The 20,700-nt window shown below is 38.4% G+C and overlaps 1 pseudogene; it reads right to left on the bottom strand.

The window, feature by feature from the left end:
• Positions 1–78: 78 nt before the first annotated feature.
• LOC126928659 (6-phosphofructo-2-kinase/fructose-2,6-bisphosphatase-like) lies at positions 79–19,547 on the bottom strand (annotated as a pseudogene).
• Between the last annotated feature and the right edge of the window lie 1,153 nt (positions 19,548–20,700).

A 20,700-nucleotide genomic window follows, 5' to 3' on the forward strand; every position in this document is an offset into this window, starting at 1 on the left:
ATATTTTTCATGGAAAAAAAAAACTAATATTGTAGTATCGGAAAAAGGATAGGATTAGAATAATTTAGATTTGTAAAATTCTCCTAATACTATTTATTAAGATAAATGAAAATAACAGAGATTAATTGGACAGAGAACGATAAATGTTCAACTTGAACTAAAACACAAAAGTCTTATTCCGCTCAAATCACTCTCGCAACTCTATAACTCTAACAACTCGATCTCTCTACAACGCTAGCAACTCTACAACTCTCGTCTTCGGCATCTGCACTCGCACGCTCTCGCTTCTCAACTCATACTGTACGCCTTTTGCATTCGTTCTCGCCGGCGGCTCAACTAACACTCCCTTTAGCATCTCTTTGTCTTTTCCCGCCCTATCGCGCACGTGTCCCGAAAATGCCCGTGGCCAGGGTCACGCAGGCCTTTTCCACGAAACTGTTCACTTGAAAGGACCGACGACACATTGATGTACCCGACGATGCCGCGGCTCTCGCGACATTGTTTACGATTCGGCCGATATCTTAGGCCTTTTGTCCACGATACTACAATATTTCAATGAAATGTCGCTTGTTGGGTGTGCGAGCTTCGTTTTCCTCGTCGCTCTACCTGTGTTTTTCTATTTTAAAGAATACACATTGGATTTTTGCGGCATTGTTGGCGAATGATATTAAAACATCGAGACAAAAATTTAATCAATAACTGAGGGAAATCGCACTCATCTCGTAAAAGGGACCTTTTTTCCCTCACGTGAAAAGAAATCCATCTGGTATCGAATGATACATCTTTTCTCTTTGCTTCTTTTACCTACAGTGGTTCGCCACGCTGCATATATTTGAATATTTACCGTAGACAACTTTTATGCATATATTGTCTGTGTTATATAAAACAGTTTGGAATTTAATTAGAACTATTAATGGGACATTATTATACGTACATAATATAAAAATGTATACATGACATAAAAATTACATGATAATAAAAAATTGCTTGAAAAATACTAAAATACTTAATACAAAAATTAGTATATATTATAAACACTTATTTTAAACACATAATGAATGTTAAAAATAGTCTGACTGAATATTTAGGCTTAACAACATGATGAATTATTTAAATAAATATTGTGATCGCTACGAAATATTAGTGGCACGCGACGATTTAAGTGTATGTCTTGTAGTTTCTATATACATTTACAGATTTCTTTCAAACCTTACCGATATAACTATAATAATTTCATATGAAACACATAATATTCATAAAAGTTTTCTATAAATATTCCAATTTTCCCAATAACTACATAGCCGAAATACAATTTAAATATATTCGTATAGTCTCCTTATCGCTGCAAACTACAAAGCTTCCGATTACAGGGTATTATCACGTGCCATTGGGCAAATAATTTGTTTAAAACGCGCACACAGGTGTCGAGGTAGTTTTCTTGAAATATCAAAAGAAATGGACAATTTCTTTGCCTATCTACCTTCCACGGGAATGTGCAGTCTTTTCGTTTTATTTCCAGTGATAAACACACACGTAAATTCACATTCGTCCACATACCAATTTAGCTAACCTCCATGGGAATACACGAAAAGTAGAACGTTTACAATACATTCAAATGACTGTATAGTTTTACGAGGGAGAAAGGCACGTTTACTGGTATCGTTTCAATTTTTGAACTAGTAGTTGATCGTCGAAATCCTACCGATTCTCCGGCTCGATGAAAAATTGTTATCCAATCATTCGATAGTTAGACGTGGAAGCAGCGTGAGGAAATAACGATGGACAACCGGCGCAATTTGTCGAAGAGCAATCGATCGAATTAAAATAAATAGAAATATCTGATTGATGAAATTCATGTTTAATTTCATTGACAAATAAAATCTTGTCTCTCTATAAAAATGTATACGCGTAACGAATAGAGTTAGCACGCGCGTTCAACGTTTGAAAATGAAAATAAAATACATAACGCATAGTTTGCTTTGTTATTCCGCGGAAAACTAAATAAATTTGTTGGAAAAATGTTGAAGAATTTCAAGTTGTCCTTAACGCGGTAAAAGGGAGTAAATTGCAGTGACTGCGGTTGAACATTCAAGAATGGAAAAGACGTGGATTTATTCTTTTACAGATGGCTATGAATTCGAATGTGACGAGCTTGGTCCAAGAGAGTGGTTACATTCCGTACATCCATCGCCCAGAAACTTACATAGTACCTGGAATATTATTAATAATCCTGATAGTGGGTGTATTTGGGAATGGAATGATGATGATTACATTGGGTGCGGATTCGGCTGCAAAGAATACATCCACTATCTACATGTTTTCGTTGGCTCTGGGCAATATTTTGGTAAGAAAGGGCAGGATGTGTATATATTATCTCTAATGTATCATTCAAGACCGACGTTAAAAAAAAGTATCTCTGACGTCGAATAAAATGGAAAAAGATTTCGTGCACGTTTGAGAAACGTTCAGATGGACAAGACGTGTCGAGAGTTTCCTCTCGTAAAATATAAAATGTGTTCAAAATTTCATAGCATAAATTTTGTAACAACATATTTCTGTATGAATAATTAACTGGGTAGAATTAAACTAATCTACTATTATTCTTGCAAGCCACAATCAAAAGATTCATCAGCTTACTAACACGGAAGGGATAAATATTTAATTGTCGATGCAACCCGCTTGAAAGCGGTCAGGAAAACGAACTCTCCTGCCCGAACGCGTGGTGTAATGGGCTCTTGCGTCTCCGTCGCTTTGTTGCGCTTGCTCGCTGCTTTGCGGTCGGAAGATTTTTCTAGGTATAAACACGTCGTGGAATTGTGCACTCCTTTCTAGGTGCTCAATATCTTCCGACACGATGAAGGCGGGTTTTAGATGGTCTACGGAGACTTTCACGCTTTTGTCCTTCACCCGTATGGTAAAGGTTTTCTCCCCACGCTGTATAACCTGATAGGGGCCATCGTACGGTGGTTGCAGTGGGCCTCCGATTGCATCGTGACGTACGAAAACGTACGGCGACGTTTCTAAATCGCGGAACATGAACGTTTTCTTTTCGCCGTGTTGTGAAATCGGCAGAGGTCTAATCTCGCTCATTCGCTCTCGCAGACGGTTTGCGAATTCCGCGTTGGCCGGTTGTTTTGCTGGTACAAAAATTCCGCTGGCAATCGTATACCCGTACCATAAATCATTTCGGCTGCCGTTGCGCTCAGGTCTTCCTTGATAGCGGTTCTAATGCCTAGAAGAACTATGGGAAGGCTTTCGACCCAGTTGCTCGAATTGTGGCATTTGATTGCGGCTTTAAGCCGCCGGTGGAAGTGCTCTACCATCCCGTTGGACGCGGGGTGATAGGCTGTGGTACGCAAATGCTTAATGTCGAGCATCCGGCATAGTTCTTTGAAAAGATTGGATTCGAATTGGCGTCCTTGATCTGTTGTTATTTTTGCTGGGACGCCAAACCGCGCTATCCATGTGGAAAGAAGAGCCGAGGCAACGGTCGTTGCTTCCATATCTGGTATAGGAATCGCTTCGGGCCAACGTGAAAAACGATCGATACATGTTAGACAATATCGGCAGCCTTGTGAGTATTGCATGACGATAATGTCTAAATGTATATGCTTGAATCGTCCTGCGAGCTCCCCGAATGTTCCGGTCGGCGTTGATACGTGTCTCGTTATTTTACATTGTTGACACGGGATGCATTGCCGTGTCCATGTTTGGCAATCTTTGTTTAGCGCAGGCCAAACAAAACGCGATTTTACGAGTTTTTGCGTCGCGCGTATCCCTTTGATCTGACTATGATCACGGCAAAAACGACGGATTTGGATTAACGATCGGAACCGCCTAAGGTTGTCGGATATATAATAAGCTCGTCTTTGGGTAAACACGATTTCTTGTGTAGCGGATTTACTGGGCTAAAAATGTGAAATACACATTTTCTTTTTGTTAAAGCATGATCGTTCGAACACTATAATCGAGAAAATATTTATTTATATTTTGCCGGGATACAAATGACATGGGGTCCTAGCAACATTTTCCGCTTGACGGGAAATCGAAATGTAAAGAGGATCCCGACGAAGGAAGGAAAGATTTTTCTCATCTATATTCGGAATATCTATATTCATGGATTGTTAATTTTCACCATTCCAGCTTTGTCGCAATTTATTTTCAACTTATTGGACATTCATTTTGATTTATTATATATATTTATACGCGGAATACAATGGGTAGCAGATGGCTTTTTCAAGATGTATGAATCATAACCACAAGAAGTACAATTAAATATTTATCCCTTCCGTGTTAGTAAGCTGATGAATCTTTTGATTGTGGCTTGCAAGAATAATAGTAGATTAGTTTAATTCTACCCAGTTAATTATTCATACAGAAATATGTTGTTACAAAATTTATGCTATGAAATTTTGAACACATTTTATATTTTACGAGAGGAAACTCTCGACACGTCTTGTCCATCTGAACGTTTCTCAAACGTGCACGAAATCTTTTTCCATTTTATTCGACGTCAGAGATACTTTTTTTTAACGTCGGTCTTGAATGATACATTAGAGATAATATATACACATCCTGCCCTTTCTTACCAAAATATTGCCCAGAGCCAACGAAAACATGTAGATAGTGGATGTATTCTTTGCAGCCGAATCCGCACCCAATGTAATCATCATCATTCCATTCCCAAATACACCCACTATCAGGATTATTAATAATATTCCAGGTACTATGTAAGTTTCTGGGCGATGGATGTACGGAATGTAACCACTCTCTTGGACCAAGCTCGTCACATTCGAATTCATAGCCATCTGTAAAAGAATAAATCCACGTCTTTTCCATTCTTGAATGTTCAACCGCAGTCACTGCAATTTACTCCCTTTTACCGCGTTAAGGACAACTTGAAATTCTTCAACATTTTTCCAACAAATTTATTTAGTTTTCCGCGGAATAACAAAGCAAACTATGCGTTATGTATTTTATTTTCATTTTCAAACGTTGAACGCGCGTGCTAACTCTATTCGTTACGCGTATACATTTTTATAGAGAGACAAGATTTTATTTGCCAATGAAATTAAACATGAATTTCATCAATCAGATATTTCTATTTATTTTAATTCGATCGATTGCTCTTCGACAGATTGCGCCGGTTGTCCATCGTTATTTCCTCACGCTGCTTCCACGTCTAACTATCGAATGATTGGATAACAATTTCTCATAATGGTTTTAGCCCAGTAAATCCGCTACACAAGAAATCGTGTTTACCCAAAGACGAGCTTATTATAGATCCGACAACCTTAGGCGGTTCCGATCGTTAATCCAAATCCGTCGTTTTTGCCGTGATCATAGGCCCTCGAGTCAGCTACCCGAAAAGCCAACAATTGTAAACAAGGTCGAGAGCTCAGCGCCTGTTGGGATGTTTCGAGAACATCTTCGAAATTCAAATCCCAACGCCTTTCGTCAACTCCGACGCATATAAATATAGCGAACAGGGTAGCGACGCGTTCTTAGTTACCGAGAGACACGAGCAGCAGCAATTAAGCGATACTTCTTGGCGCCGATCTATTAGTGACCGCGAACCGAGACAACAAGTGTATTGTATCTAATAAACTACGTAGTTAGGTATACTCTGGTGTTTGTGAAAACTAATCACTACCTTATCACCTCACATCTATCGTTCGAACACTCATACACACTGGAAAAATACAATATTCGTTATTTCCTTGTTAACAATGATATCAGGTCCGTTTTATAGTCAAACTTTATATAACGCTACGATATAGTATCTTTCAATTGTACTTTACAGTAATAAAAATCCTAATATCGTCCAAATCTCAAGGCTTACAATCGTTGTGCTAGGAACTAGGCAAACGAAAATACATAAATCTAAAATTCTATCACCTATAAATAGTACAATACTAAAAAAACTGTCTTTCGTGTGTTCGTTGTATATATTATATCAATATTTTGAAATAGAATTTAATACGAAAGACATGTTTCGCATTCCTACAATTTAAAAGATTGCCTGTCTTTCTGAATTTTACGATGTACAATTAAAATATTTCTTGCGATAGTCATCTGCGACATATTAGAGTTAATGTAACATTTGACTTGTATGTGATTATTAAAATTAAACTGCTTAAACATAACGTATAGAGGGCTCCAGCAGCAGGATACTAAATTATTGCCAATGGGAACAGAATCAACGAGGAAAAACATGACAATCGGAGTACATCCCGCGAAGGTAACGGAACTCGACGATAAACAAGTCAAAGTTGAAACGACCTAAGTTTCTCGGGATTCATGAGAAAATTCATGAGAATATTTCAGAAATAAATTTCCAGTATCGATAACGATTATTTGATTTTACATGTCGTTTCTTTCACGCGATCTATCCAATCTATTTATCTAGAATTGACTCCGATATCATCATCTTCCGTCTCATCGAATCTGTATTTCTTAAAGATACCTTAAAGCGATCTACTTATACATATATACGTACTAAAAATATATTCAATCCATACTTGCATGATATTTCAAATCTTCATCCCCTGCCTGAATTCAAAAGCAAAAATATTCCAAGAAGACATCACTGCTGAAAGCTCCAGGGGTTACAAACAAACAGACATCGAATTTTCGACGTGATCGTGGATCTCCGAGCGGTTTCTCAGTGTTGTTGTACGAGAGTGGGTCCGCTGCCAAGATTTCGCCAAGGATCCGGTATGTCGAAATGTGCTGGGACTGTGAGCAGAGCATCGTTCGCGGTTCTGTCCGCGCTACAATTATTCGGCTTCACGCGAGTCGTGTTTACGCACTCGATGGGTAACTTGAAGAAGTCCACCTTGTAATTGTAACCCTGGCTGCTGACTCGGATGATGGTATGCAGTGGCACCAAAGCGTAAGGCACCTCTTCCGGTTTTTTATCTGTGAAAAAGCCAATGATGCAGCGCAGAATAGCTTGATAAGACACGACCAAGATGTTGTTGGATCTCTGTAATTCAGCAATAACCGGTTCCACGCGGTGCATGGCGTCGATGTAGCTTTCTCCCCATGGATAACGATAGCGCAGCTTATCTTGATCGCGCCATGCAAATTCCTACGCAAAAGCATTGATTTAGAGATGTAGAAGGTATATACGCTATCTATGTACTATATACTAAAGTATATAGACTTTTGCCTAAGTCATAGAATGGTTCGTACATCGAGGTCCCCAAAGCATTAAAACCTAGCTTATGCAAAGTCAGGGAACAATGGCTAATTTTAAACATAAACTTTAATAAAGCAGACCTGCGATATAATATTCAAATCATGGTATGATTTAAGTTTCGTTATAATACACGGTTAATAAGTACACATCAACTTCGTATTGTAATTATAATATTCATTTATCCATGTTCTAAAACTTCGTCCAAATTAATCAGACTGATTGAGTTCGATCTAGCAACGTGAAACATTGTGATTATCGTCTATGTGCTATGTACTTGACTGGGAATATTTCTTTGAACTTCAACGCTCATTCTCATTAGTCAAGCAAATATTTCGTGGATGTAAGTGGATAAATTTGCATACAACTGAATTTTAATCAGTTACAGACTGTTAACGTAGACGTTAAGTCACTCGATACTTTTCCCCAGTGGCCAAGTATTCAATGCTTGAGTCATCCGTGAAGATTTATGTTATTATTCATTTTCCAAGATACGATTGAAAGTTGTTCGCTTAGAGAATTAAATTGACAAACCTAGTAGATAATAAATATTCCATATCTAGGATCCCAAACTTATTGAAATACAAATTATAACTACATTAACTAATCGATCACTGGGAAAATTTTGATCAAATACTAATCTTAAATGTGTCAATTATAGTACAATGTTTCTAACATAATACTGATACGATTAGATTAATTCAAAAAGCTTATATCCTATATACCCTAAAAGCTTATACCGTTATACCCTATAACCTACAATGATAACTGTTACAGCTATCTACCATTTACTACACAAATAAATTAAAGCTCTTAGAGCTAGGGACTGATAAATTCAACCGATTGAAGGCTCGTTTAAATACAGCCAGAAGATTAGGCAAGTAGTAAGTGAAACCGAATTTACACATTTTTCGATGAATCATCCTTAAAAGTATAAATTATCTTCATTCGCTATTTCACTAATCTATTGGCCGTGTCTGAATAAGCCTTTGGTCAACAACACTTGAAACGTAATTCAATGCAAGCAGTGACGAAATTTCGAGGAGGAAGACGCGTTTGATCTGAAATTACCTGCGGATAATGCTCCTGCATCTCTTCATAAGACAGCTCCTCACAGATACCGGCGTGGAGTTCGTTGAGTGCTGTCACGTGTTCTTGGGGCGCTTCCACGCCACGAGCAGTCGCGATAGTCCTTCGAAGGCGACTAGTTAGCACGCGCAGGTCGGGAATACGCATAGCGTTGAACTTGGTGGCCAACGCCTGTGCATATCTCTCGCCACGTGCGCTTAAAACTGCGTCACCACCAACCTTACCCAATACCTTGTACTCGCTTTCGCCGTGCTGTAATCAAAAGAGAGAGGGAGAGCTTTAGTTTTACCAAATCGTAGAATATTCTGATTACGTTCAAAAAGAGAGGCGTAGCAATGATAAGATTACGATCAGGCGAGAAGAAATTACTTTTGGAACCAAACCCTGATAAGATAGCAAGATTTGAAAAATACAATATGTATGTTTTTACGTATGCGTATACGTATACGTATGCTTTTAAAACATGTTGTGTGTAAACAATTGAGGGCTCGTCATGCTAAATGAAGTGCTCAGTTATGTATGTTAATCTTTTTAATAATTGCAAGCGCCACGACCTGGCTCAATTGTCCTTGACTCAGCTTGTAATCTAAGAACAAACACGTTTCTTCATTATCGTTATCATTATCACTTGTCGAAAAATTCTTATAATTAAGACTAAAGACGCTAAGGCTGAGCTTCTAGGATTAGAACATTTGAGATGAGGATTAAACGATGACAAATGTAAAATTTGATGGATTACCAACCCGAGAGAAATAAAGAGTATGCGGCTCAACAGTAACGCTTCCAAGATATCCAAGGACATTTGTCTCCACATGGCCAGACACGTTGCAGGACTCGATATCCATGCTGCCGGTCGCGATACGGATTCGTGGATACGTCTTCTCATCCATTGGCTCGTAAGATCGAATGTAATGAGCTATCTTCAATCGTAGATCTTCGGCTGTTATTGAATCCATGCCAACATAGTAAGCGCTGTACCGCAATATCTCCTTGTAATTTCGCTCCAGTACAACCGGATCGTCGCAGACGCACTCGATAATGAGGACGCGATAACCGCTGCCCGGAAAAATAGTCGAAGACCTCGGCGCGCTGCGCTCGCATCACCAACGTGGCGTCCAGGATCTTCAAACAGGAAAATTCTTAAATGCAACTAACTGTGACGACTCGCAAACTCAAATTTCAGTATATTTCTTCCTACGCATTTTATTTAAATAGACATTAGACTATATCGATTTTCAGTTGTCTTTCTTTGTATTGTATATTTGGAGAGATTGCTGCAACAAGGAGGTAGCTTTCCAATAATTTGTGTAAACCAGCAGAATGCAAGTCAAAATTAACCAAAACTATATCATATTTTGACACGTGCTATAAATTCATGATCTAAACTAATATTTGTATTATTTAAACACATTTGAATATGAAACCTATACTTTTGTTTTTCTCTCCCGATAAATGCAATTTAAATACTGAAAGTGTCTTCATGTTGCTACAGGCCCTTCGTCAAAATTAATTATCGCTTTATTCAATTAAGAACACCGCCGGCCATAAATATTAGGGCACATATTGATATTTAATACGAATGGAGTGCTTTTCTTTTCTAGTAATTTCGTTATAAATCTGTTATTTCATTCGCGGCATATGTACTTTGTAATGTAAGATATAGCAGATAAAGAAAAGTGTCAAAGTGTTCCAATCGATGCTTATAACGTGTAGATGTCCTAATAATTATGGCGAGTAATTTATATATGAATTTACATGTTGGTTTCTCTTATTGTTAACATATATATCAAGACCACATAGAAAGAATACGATAAATTAGAATAAATAGGAATATTTCAATATGATATAATTTGGAAGGAAAAATGCACCGTTAATTTCAGAATTAAATAATTAGTTTCCTATAATATCTAAGATACGTTTCCACATAGAATTTAAAATTTAACGTGAAGACACGTTTTACCGTTGTAGTCTTCATATTGAATTCGTGTCATATTTGTTCAATTCTCGACTATTTCTAAAGCGCATAATATCGAGAAAATAACGAGCCGATCTTAAGCTACTTTCAACACCATGAACTATTGCGGTTTCTATCATGGAACGTTGGTACATGTTGTTAAAAATATTAAGCAAGGTAAAACTCGTACGACGAGATTCGGTTCGGTCGGAGAATGCGCAACGATTAAAATTCTTCCTTAACTTTGTTCTATTATTTTCGATCAAATGCAATCGCGCGTGCTTGCATTCGTTTCGACATTGAATCTTTCTCAACTTTTTTCGATTACTCTCAATCAAGCATAACCGAGCGTATTCTCGTTCTCGTGTTGATACCGAATCTTTCTCAACTATTTTCAATTATTTTCAATCAAATACAATCGCGTGTGTTGTTGTTCTCGATTCGATACTGAAATCTCTTGAACTTTTGCGATTATTTTCGATCGAATGCAACGGCACGCGTTCTCCTTTCGATACTGAATTTATCTCCAGATTCTATTCAATTTCACATCTTTACTAGACGTTTGTCACGCGTCTAATTGATGCTTACAGCTACGGAATTTCCGCCTGCGAGCCATGTAGCGCACTCGTGCATCGCGTCTCGTTGGACCAGAGCTCTCAACGCTGCGTTCGTCGTATGGTCCGGAAGAAACAGCTCGTGCGATACGGCCTCTCCATATGGTTCCAGCCTTTTCCTGCGGTAGTCGCTAACCCTCGTCACTAAAGTAATAATTAAATGTAATTCATTAGTTGTTGGAAGGGTCTAGGAGAGCTTAAATAATTGGATATTTTTTGATTTACGTTTGTATCGTTAGATGGAAACAATATAATAGTACGGCGTAAAATATAGTGAGCTAAACTACCCTTCTTTGTCAATGTCTCATTTGTCATTTTGAAGCATTCGAGAAAATTGAAATTACACTACTTTTCCTGTGATTCTTGTTTTTCATCGAAACATTCAACAATTCGCGAAACATTCAGTCATTATTTAACACGTTAAATGCCATAGGGGTTGTAACCCCAAACTCTTTTGCCCTGACGTCACCTTAGGCGACCACTTCTCCAGACAGCCGATACTTGAACATTACACATGGCGACCTTGGCGACAATGTATATTGCCGGAGTACCTGAGGGTTCATCTATGTCCTAACGGTCCTTCCACCGAATGTTCTAGAAGCGTAGCAACAGTCACGTACGCCTACAGGGTAGTGGGGATAATGAAGGATGAAAAACAAAAGAAGAAACAGATGTCACCGAGAGTAAGAAAATATTGTAAGAGCCTCAGTCTCGAACGGCCACGGCTAGAGTTCAGAAGTGTATAAATGAGGAAAAAATAAAGTTTTCTTCTTTCCTTTAAATTTCTTTCTTATTTTACGTGACATTTTGGCAATCCTGCCAGGATACATCAACGTTGGATAAAACAAGATTACGGTTTTGGCCTACGGGACATCCAACCAAAGGTGTATCAAGCAACCTGGACTACGAAAAACGGTTTTATTAGTAAGTAGAACCATTTCCTCTAAAAGGATCGATCGATTGCATTCGATAACGTCAGACTCCGACGATCTATTACTCTGAAATGGACAAAAGGGACGATAAGAAAATTACACCTGTCGCTTCGACTAGCGGTGATCCAAACCTGCGGGCAATTTTGGATATGATGCAGCGCCAGCACGAAGAACATAAGGCAGCTATAAATGATTTGTATAAACTAATTCGCGATGAAAGCACTCAACGGATCAAGGAAATAGAACCAATAGGGAAGACTGTGGCCGAACTCAAGCTAGGAGTACAATCCTCCGTAGATACGTCTGAGTTCAACTCAATTATGACAGACGATACTAGTTCTGCCAGCAGAAGCACTACTCGGGACACCCGCATAGTGAAGTCTCCGGAAGAACGCGTTCGGATCAAAGAAACTCCAGAAACCTCCGACCCAGCGAACTCCGAGGACGAGGAAGAAGAATCAGCCTCGTACGAACGACATATGTTCGACGCGAAAACCAGCATCGAGTTCATCCCAGTCCTCAACGGTCAAGATAACATTGGAGTGGAGGGATTCATCAAGCGGGTAAGCGAAGCTAGATCGGAATGTAAGGAAAAGCGTGCTTTATTGAAATTAATTTTAACCAAACGCATTGTCGGCGAAGCCGAAAGAAGCATTAGACATTCGGTTATCGAGACGTACGGCGCCTTATTCGAAAATCTGAGGAAGTTCGTATCGATTAACGTAACTTCAAACGGTGCGCGCGATAAATTACAAAGAACTCGGCAAAGTTTTAACGAATCAGTACACGGATACGTCAAAAGATTTCGACATGAACTTATATACGCATTGCAACACGAAATCCGCGATCCTATTCGACGAGCAGTCGCGATAGACCTAGAGAACGAACGCGCAACCAAAACGTTCATACTAAATTTAAAACCTGAGATAGAAATCAGAACATCAAGCATGAAACCGCGCACCTTACAAGAAGCACAAGATGCCGCGTTCGAAGCAGAACTATTAATCGGAGAAATTGAGCGAAACCGCGGAAATCAGTGCAGCCAGCAAATAAGAGCTCACTCATTCGCCCGAGGGAATGTATCGTCACAACGCAAACCCCCACTTAGGAGCGGTCCGATGACTACGCTCAATCGCCTGCCGACAAGCACTCAAATAAACAACGGAGGGAGAATGAAGTGTTTTAAGTGCAACCAAATAGGACATACCGCAAATTACTGCCGAAAATTTTCAACCGGCCAGTCAGCGAAATCTTCCGCCACCGCGCAGCTACAATATAAACATGGAGAATGCGGGACGAGAAGAGGAAACAGCGCTACCAGAACCTCGAGAGACGTCGTACGAGTACACGCAACAACAGGAAAACTTCTATCCATTGGAGTTCGATCGGGAACAGAAATCAAACGATATTTAATCGATACCGGTGCAGGAATAAATTTAGTTAAAAGATCAAGTGCCATATTTAAACCTAAAATGACAGTAGCTAAAACATTTTACATGGGCAATGACAAATACCAAACTGACGAAACAGTAGACTTTCAATTCTTTAATATCATGAACACATTTCACGTTGTGCCAGACGATTTTCCTTTCATAGAAGACGGAATAATTGGTTTACCTATGCTCTCTAACTACTCATATCGAATTAACAACGAATCAATACAATTAAACGGGAACGAAATATTTTTCCAGGCGCCGAAAACCATTCTCCCAGGGCAAACCAAAATCGAAACAATTTATCTGGATAAAGTTCCGACGAGAGTATGTTTCTGCAATACTGGTGAGCAACCAACTATAATCACTAATGATCTTTCTTATGAACACGATCTCGATAAAATTGCTAAAATGAAACAAATAATTAGACTAGACCATATTGAAGACAAACTTCGTATTCCTATCGAAAAGATCCTCCTACATTACATAGACGTGTTTGACATACAATCCGATACCCTACCTTGTACTAACCTAACAAAACACACTATTACCCTACGCGAAAACAAAATCGTCAATACCAAATCGTACCGACCTCCCGAAGCCCATAAAGCAGAAATTGAAAAACAAATGAAAAAAATGTTAGATAAAAATATCATTGAAGAATCAGATTCTCCTTACAACAGTCCAGTATGGGTAGTACCCAAGAAATCAGACGCATCAGGCAAACAGAAATGGCATATAGTTATCGACTTTCGAAAATTAAATGAACTTACCGATCAAGACGCCTACCCACTACCGACAATCGACGACATTATATCACAATTAGGCAACGCCAAATTCTTCTCTGCTCTAGATTTATCTTCGGGATTCCATCAAATACCTATGGACCCCGACTCAAAGAAATATACAGCCTTTAGCACACCTCAGGGAAACTTTCACTATAATCGCATGCCATTCGGTTTAAAAAACGCCCCAGCCACCTTCCAACGCATGATGGATACCGCGTTACGAGGATTATTGAACAAATACTGCTTTGTATACCTTGACGACATAATAATATTCGGTAGTACAATTCAACAACACAATGAAAACCTTGATATAGTATTGCAAAGATTAAAAGAGTTAGGACTAAAAATCCAACCCGACAAATGCGAGTTTCTAAAACCTGAATTAGAATACTTAGGACATGTCATAACACACGAGGGCATAAAGTCAAATCCTAAAAAGATCTCCGCAGTTAAAGACTTTAAGATTCCCAAAACACCAACAGACGTAAAGTCATTTCTCGGATTAGCTGGATACTACAGAAAATTCATTAAAAACTTTTCCAAACTCGCCAAACCATTAACAGATCTCACAAAGAAAGACAATCCTTTTAGATGGACAGAAACGCAACAGACAAGCTTTGACACACTAAAAGAAAAGCTATGCTCAGCCTCAGTTTTAGCATACCCAGACTACACGAAAACATTCCCACTCACCACAGACGCTTCCAATGAAGGAATAGGCGCAATCTTATCACAAGACGGACATCCTTGTTGTTACATATCACGGACACTCAACCCCCCAGAGAAAAATTATTCTACCACAGAAAAGGAATTATTAGTTATCGTATGGGCAGTTAAGAGACTCAGGCAATACCTGTTAGGAAGACGATTCGTTATTCGAACCGATCACCAAGCACTCACTTGGCTCAAAAATTGCAAAGACCCTTCCTCGCGTTTGATTAGATGGAGACTTAAACTCGAAGAATACGAGTACGATATTCAGTATTGCAAAGGTAAAGAGAACACAGCAGCCGACGCACTTTCCAGAAAAATTTACCAAATTACCGACAAATCAGTCCCAGACACACCTGCAAACTCCGAAAATATTGTAGAACACTTTAACGCATGGTCAGAAGACGCGACACCCCCGAGACGAATTAAAATCACGCCAAACGATCACACCTTCTATCAATTGAATAGAGAAACATTAGGTCCATTCGACAAAGATACTTGGATTCGAAAAATTTTTGAACTAACCAAGAAACACAAGAAAATTGGGATAGGAGACAATAGTTTTACCGAAGCCGAAAAAGCTAGGATCAAAGTTACACTCATGTTTATTAATGACCAAATTGAAGAAATAACTTTTGCATACGAACCAATACAAACCATAATTGACGAACAAGCTCTAGACATTATACGCGAAAACCATAACGACATTAGTGGACACTTGGGTATTCAAAAGACATATAGTAAAATCAAAGACCAATTCAAAATCCCACGCCTCATGGAAAGGATAGAAGATTTTATAAAAAATTGCGAAGCTTGTCAACGACAAAAGCTAGTTAGAATCAGACCCAAGGAACAACCCGTAATTCCTCAGACACCAGTAGAGCCAAACGAAAAGATAGCCATGGATCTAATTGGTCCGATGCCTAAAACCACACGTGGAAATCGATACATTCTTTCGATTCACGATGACCTAACGAAATATCTCGTTTTAGTACCACTGAAAACACAACGAACCAATCGATTATCGATGCACTACTAGACCACTACATTTACATCTTCTCAGCACCCAAAACGATACTAACAGACCAGGGACAGAACTTTATTAGCGAACTAATGGAAAAATTCGAGGAAGCATTTAAAATCAAACATATAAAGACCACTAGTTTTCATCCTCAATCTAACGGATCCTTAGAACGAAAACACGCCACAGTAAAAGACATGATTCGCACGAGCCTACACGATTCTAATAAAGAATGGGATCAGGTATTAGACTTTATTTGCCTAGGGTATAATACCGCGATACACGATGCAACTGGATTTTCACCCTTCGAACTAACATTTGGAAGAAAAACCAACCTCCCGTCTTCCGTATCCCGAACTTTCAATTACACTTACGAAGAAATGTTTGCACTATGGCAAAAACAATTGCAAAAATATAGAATGATAGCGAAGAACACTCTTGAACAAAGTAGAAAGAGGTACATGAGAGATCAAACAAGAAAAATCATTAGAACTCAAACCTTATTTAAGGAAGGAGATCGTATACTCCTTCACAACGATCATAAGTCGGATAAATTGGACGACGAATGGTTAGGACCCTACGTTATTAAATCAGTCAAGACACCGTATTATGAGATTCTCATTAGAGATCGAGTTAAGAAAATCCACGGTAACAGAATAAAACCTTATTTTTCAGGACGATCACCCTTGCCGTCGGCTTTACCACCCTTAACGGATTAAAAATAACCCCTATTGACAATAATGGAATATTTCATGAGAAAAGATCCAAAGCATATCTTTATAGCGAACACATAAATGTTATTATAGGACTAGATATTAGTGCTGTATTGGAACAAGTAAGATATATTGAAAAGGGAGTAGCCGAAGTTAGGAATCATTGCGAGACACGAAAAGACTGTAACATATTACCAGAAATACGCTCTTTACAAGCAAAACTAAATAACGTCAGAACACTTAGCATCGAATTACGCTCCTTAGCTCACATTCATCTCAGAAGTAGACGAGGACTAGTAGACGCTATCGAATCTATTAGTAAAACTCTTTTTGGAACCCTAGCCGCGAACGATCTAGATATAATCAACAAAAATATAGACAAACTCTTTGAAGAAGGTAACAGCCTAAAAACCATAGTAGCCAACCAGACAGCTTTGATTAAACGAATTTTAAATAACGACGTCATCCAGCGACTGAAACAAGTAGACACAGGTGTAACAAACGAACTTAAAACGCTTAACAAAAACGAGATCACCTTAATAAAAGTCATAGCTCTAGAAAGCTCACTCTCTGACTTACATTTCCAAATCGACGAAATATTCAATTTAATCATCTTAGGAAAACAAGGAATAATAAGCCCACAGATTATTGATCCCGGAACTTTTATTAACAATTACGCCCAAGTACTAGGTAGCAAAACAGTAGGAAACGCTTTTATACCAAAGGAAGAGAATTTCCAAAATATTTTAGATATCTCAGAACTCACATTGTTTACTCGACAAAACAAAGTTTTCTTTGTAATTTCTGTACCAACAGTTATGGACATGGAATGGGATATAGAGCAAATATATCCCATACCATCTCTCACGAACAAAGTGTTTTTAGCACCTTTAGTAGTTCATCCGATATTTTTAACGTCAGGACTAAATTACATCAATGTCGATCAAAACTACTTGGATAAGCAATGCCGTTCTATATCTGACTTTTACATTTGCAAACAAACTCAGCCGATTCACGACCGTCGAGTGAAGCACGATTGTAACCCTGAAATCTTAAGCGCAGAAAACACTGTCAAATTCTGTAAGGTAGTAGTTTATAACATTGAAGATATAACTTTTATCCCATTAAACGCTGAGAATCATTTTATAGCTATACCAGAAAAACCAATAGATCTGAGCATTTTCGAAGAAAAGACACATCGAATTGTTAGACTAGAGAAACCATCTTTGTTACAAACTAATAAAACCGTAGACATATTGTACAAGAATAACCATATGAGAATCAGTGGTAGTAGCAAGGAAATTTCTTACGAGATTAAAATCAAAACAGTCAATGTAACTAATGATTCAGACTGGATTATTTTACTAAATAAACTAGAGAAAACTCCAAAACTTATTAACGATAATTACGGATACAAAAACACTCTGGATGGAATCGAAGATCAAACGAATCAACTAACTTTTGCTCGTAGAATCGATCAAGTTGAATCACGGGGAATATCTATATTACAAATTATAGGATATTTATCCATTGCTCTCATATGCTTATACTTTCTCATCAAAATAGGAATGCCGAAATTGTGTTTTCATTTATTCTGTTGTAAAATCAAGCGAAACACGACAAATAACAATCCATCAGCCAGCGCTCCGATGCCAATCAACCCGGCACCTATCAACATATTCACCCCGATTCTACCTGTGCCCAGCACCAGCAACGATTCACAAGTAACCTTCGACCTGGAAACACCCAAGGCAAAATTTCACCCATCTATCTTAAAGAGGAAAAGGAATCTATCTATCCATCTATCTTCAAGGACGAAGTTCATTCTAAGGAGGGGGGAGTGTAACCCCAAATTCTTTTGCCCTGACGTCACCTTAGGCGACCACTTCTAAACATTCTCCAGACAGCCGATACTTGAACATTACACATGGCGACCTTGGCGACAATGTATATTGCCGGAGTACCTGAGGGTTCATCTATGTCCTAACGGTCCTTCCACCGAATGTTCTAGAAGCGTAGCAACAGTCACGTACGCCTACAGGGTAGTGGGGATAATGAAGGATGAAAAACAAAAGAAGAAACAGATGTCACCGAGAGTAAGAAAATATTGTAAGAGCCTCAGTCTCGAACGGCCACGGCTAGAGTTCAGAAGTGTATAAACGAGGAAAAAATAAAGTTTTCTTCTTTCCTTTAAATTTCTTTCTTATTTTACGTGACAGGGTCACCGGTGGCCGGCACTCAACTTGGCCGTGGTATCATCAAGATCACCGGTGACCGGGGCCCCAATATTAGTAGCAATACATAATTTGAATAATTATTTTTTATTAGCAATTAATTATAACTATTTATCAATAGTTATAAATTTTTTATTATTACCATCGTTACTACAATGGTATGACGAAATTAATGCAGTATAAAATATATAAGAATAGTTTTATTTATACATGAAATATAGAACAATTATTTAGCATTTCACAAAGGAACAATATGAAATAATGTCTTTTTATGTTAATGAATAATGTTAATGAAATAATGTAAAAACTAGGAAGAGCACAATGTAATATATTACAAAATAGAAATTAAAATTTGTTCAAAGCGCCGCAAATGTTGATTTACGTAACAAGTCTATTTAGCGTATGTAATAAATCCTCTTAACGACCGTGTTGAAAACAAAAACGGGAAAAATGAAAAACTAACGAATTAATGATCAAACACGTGACTTGTACACATAATACAACCACAAAATAGGAAGTAAAAAAAGAAAAAAAGAAGAAACACAGATAATTGTTGGTCGAATGGAAATAATACTACGAAGCCGCTTATTTAAGATGACTAATATGATTTAATGAACAGGTTTCGTTTTTAAGTGTAGCAATTGGCAGTAAACAAAACAGAATTCCCAACCTTTAGTGGAATCGCCGTTCCAGTTGAGTCTGCGCGAATGGCGTTGTGCCACTTGGCTTTTTCCACGACCTGGTAAACCGCACATCGCGATTACAACCCCTGAGAATTTTCGGGGAGACTTCATTATCCCCGACGTCCTTATTGATTTTATCCTTGATATTATCCTTGGGTTCTGAAAGCAACAGAATCTATGATACTCGTGTAATTAATTGCATTTTCACATGCTTGATGTGTAGACGTATGGCCAGTGATAAACATCAAGGAGACAAAGGATTGTGCAACAAAGACGCGAGTATAAATGTACAGATCGTGAACAAATTTAACAACGCCAATACGCGATTACGATAGAAGTCAGATATTTTCTAAGGCATTTCATTGTAGCATCCGGTTATTTTTATGTGTATAATAATATAATAATAACGACCAATTTTAGAAGATGCACCCAAACGGCTATGATAGATCTGACCCGGTGCCAAGTTAGTTTGTTAAGCCAGCCAACAGTCGAATGATCGTTAACAATGTGAACGTATGTGACATAATTCGATAGAAAATCGAACAATGTGATCGTATAACAGTAAGAATGAAATTAGTGAGAAAATTATCGTTTCCCTCCGACGCATCTTCGATTCATAAAAGAACTCTTTCTCGCGCGCTATGAGCAAGATGTTTTAAATTTTTATTTTGTTTTCGTCGAATGAAATATTTAGGTTTCTAGGAAACAATGAACGTAAAAGTGAAAATAAAAGATATACGCGAGCATTATATTGCGTGCAACATTTGTGTTACGCCACGAGGCTTACCACAGGCTGTATTTTCTAACCATCGCTCGCGGCCTTACAATGTCGCAGTCAGATCGTTTTATCTGACCGCCGGATCATATACAATGTATCGACGAGCGCACAGCTGTCGCCAAGCAGCGAGTTCTCGAAACGTCGAATTTTGTCCGTTGCGTTTTCCACGCAAGTGTCACGACCGGCATACTTCAAATCCGATGGACCGATGATGGAGATAGAGATGTGGCGGCCTTGGCGGCAATGTATATCGCCGAAGTGCCTAATGAGTCATCTGTATCCTAACGGTCCTTCCACCGAATGTCCTAGAAGTGTGACAACGGTCACGTACGCCTACAGGGTAGTGGGGATATTGAGGGATGACAAACAAAGAAGAAACAGATGTTACCGAAAGTCAAAATTGTAAGAGCTTCAGTCTTGGCAAGTCACGGCTGGAGCTCAGAACAAAATCGCAGTCAGTGTAAATTCAGAATACAAGAAATAAATTCTCTTGTTTTTTTTGTTACCTTAATTTTTTTCTTTTCGTTCGAGCCCCCCTGCTTTTTATTT

The sequence above is a fragment of the Bombus affinis genome, unplaced genomic scaffold (genome assembly GCF_024516045.1).
Source record: "Bombus affinis isolate iyBomAffi1 unplaced genomic scaffold, iyBomAffi1.2 ctg00001254.1, whole genome shotgun sequence".
Lineage (NCBI taxonomy): Eukaryota > Metazoa > Arthropoda > Insecta > Hymenoptera > Apidae > Bombus > Bombus affinis.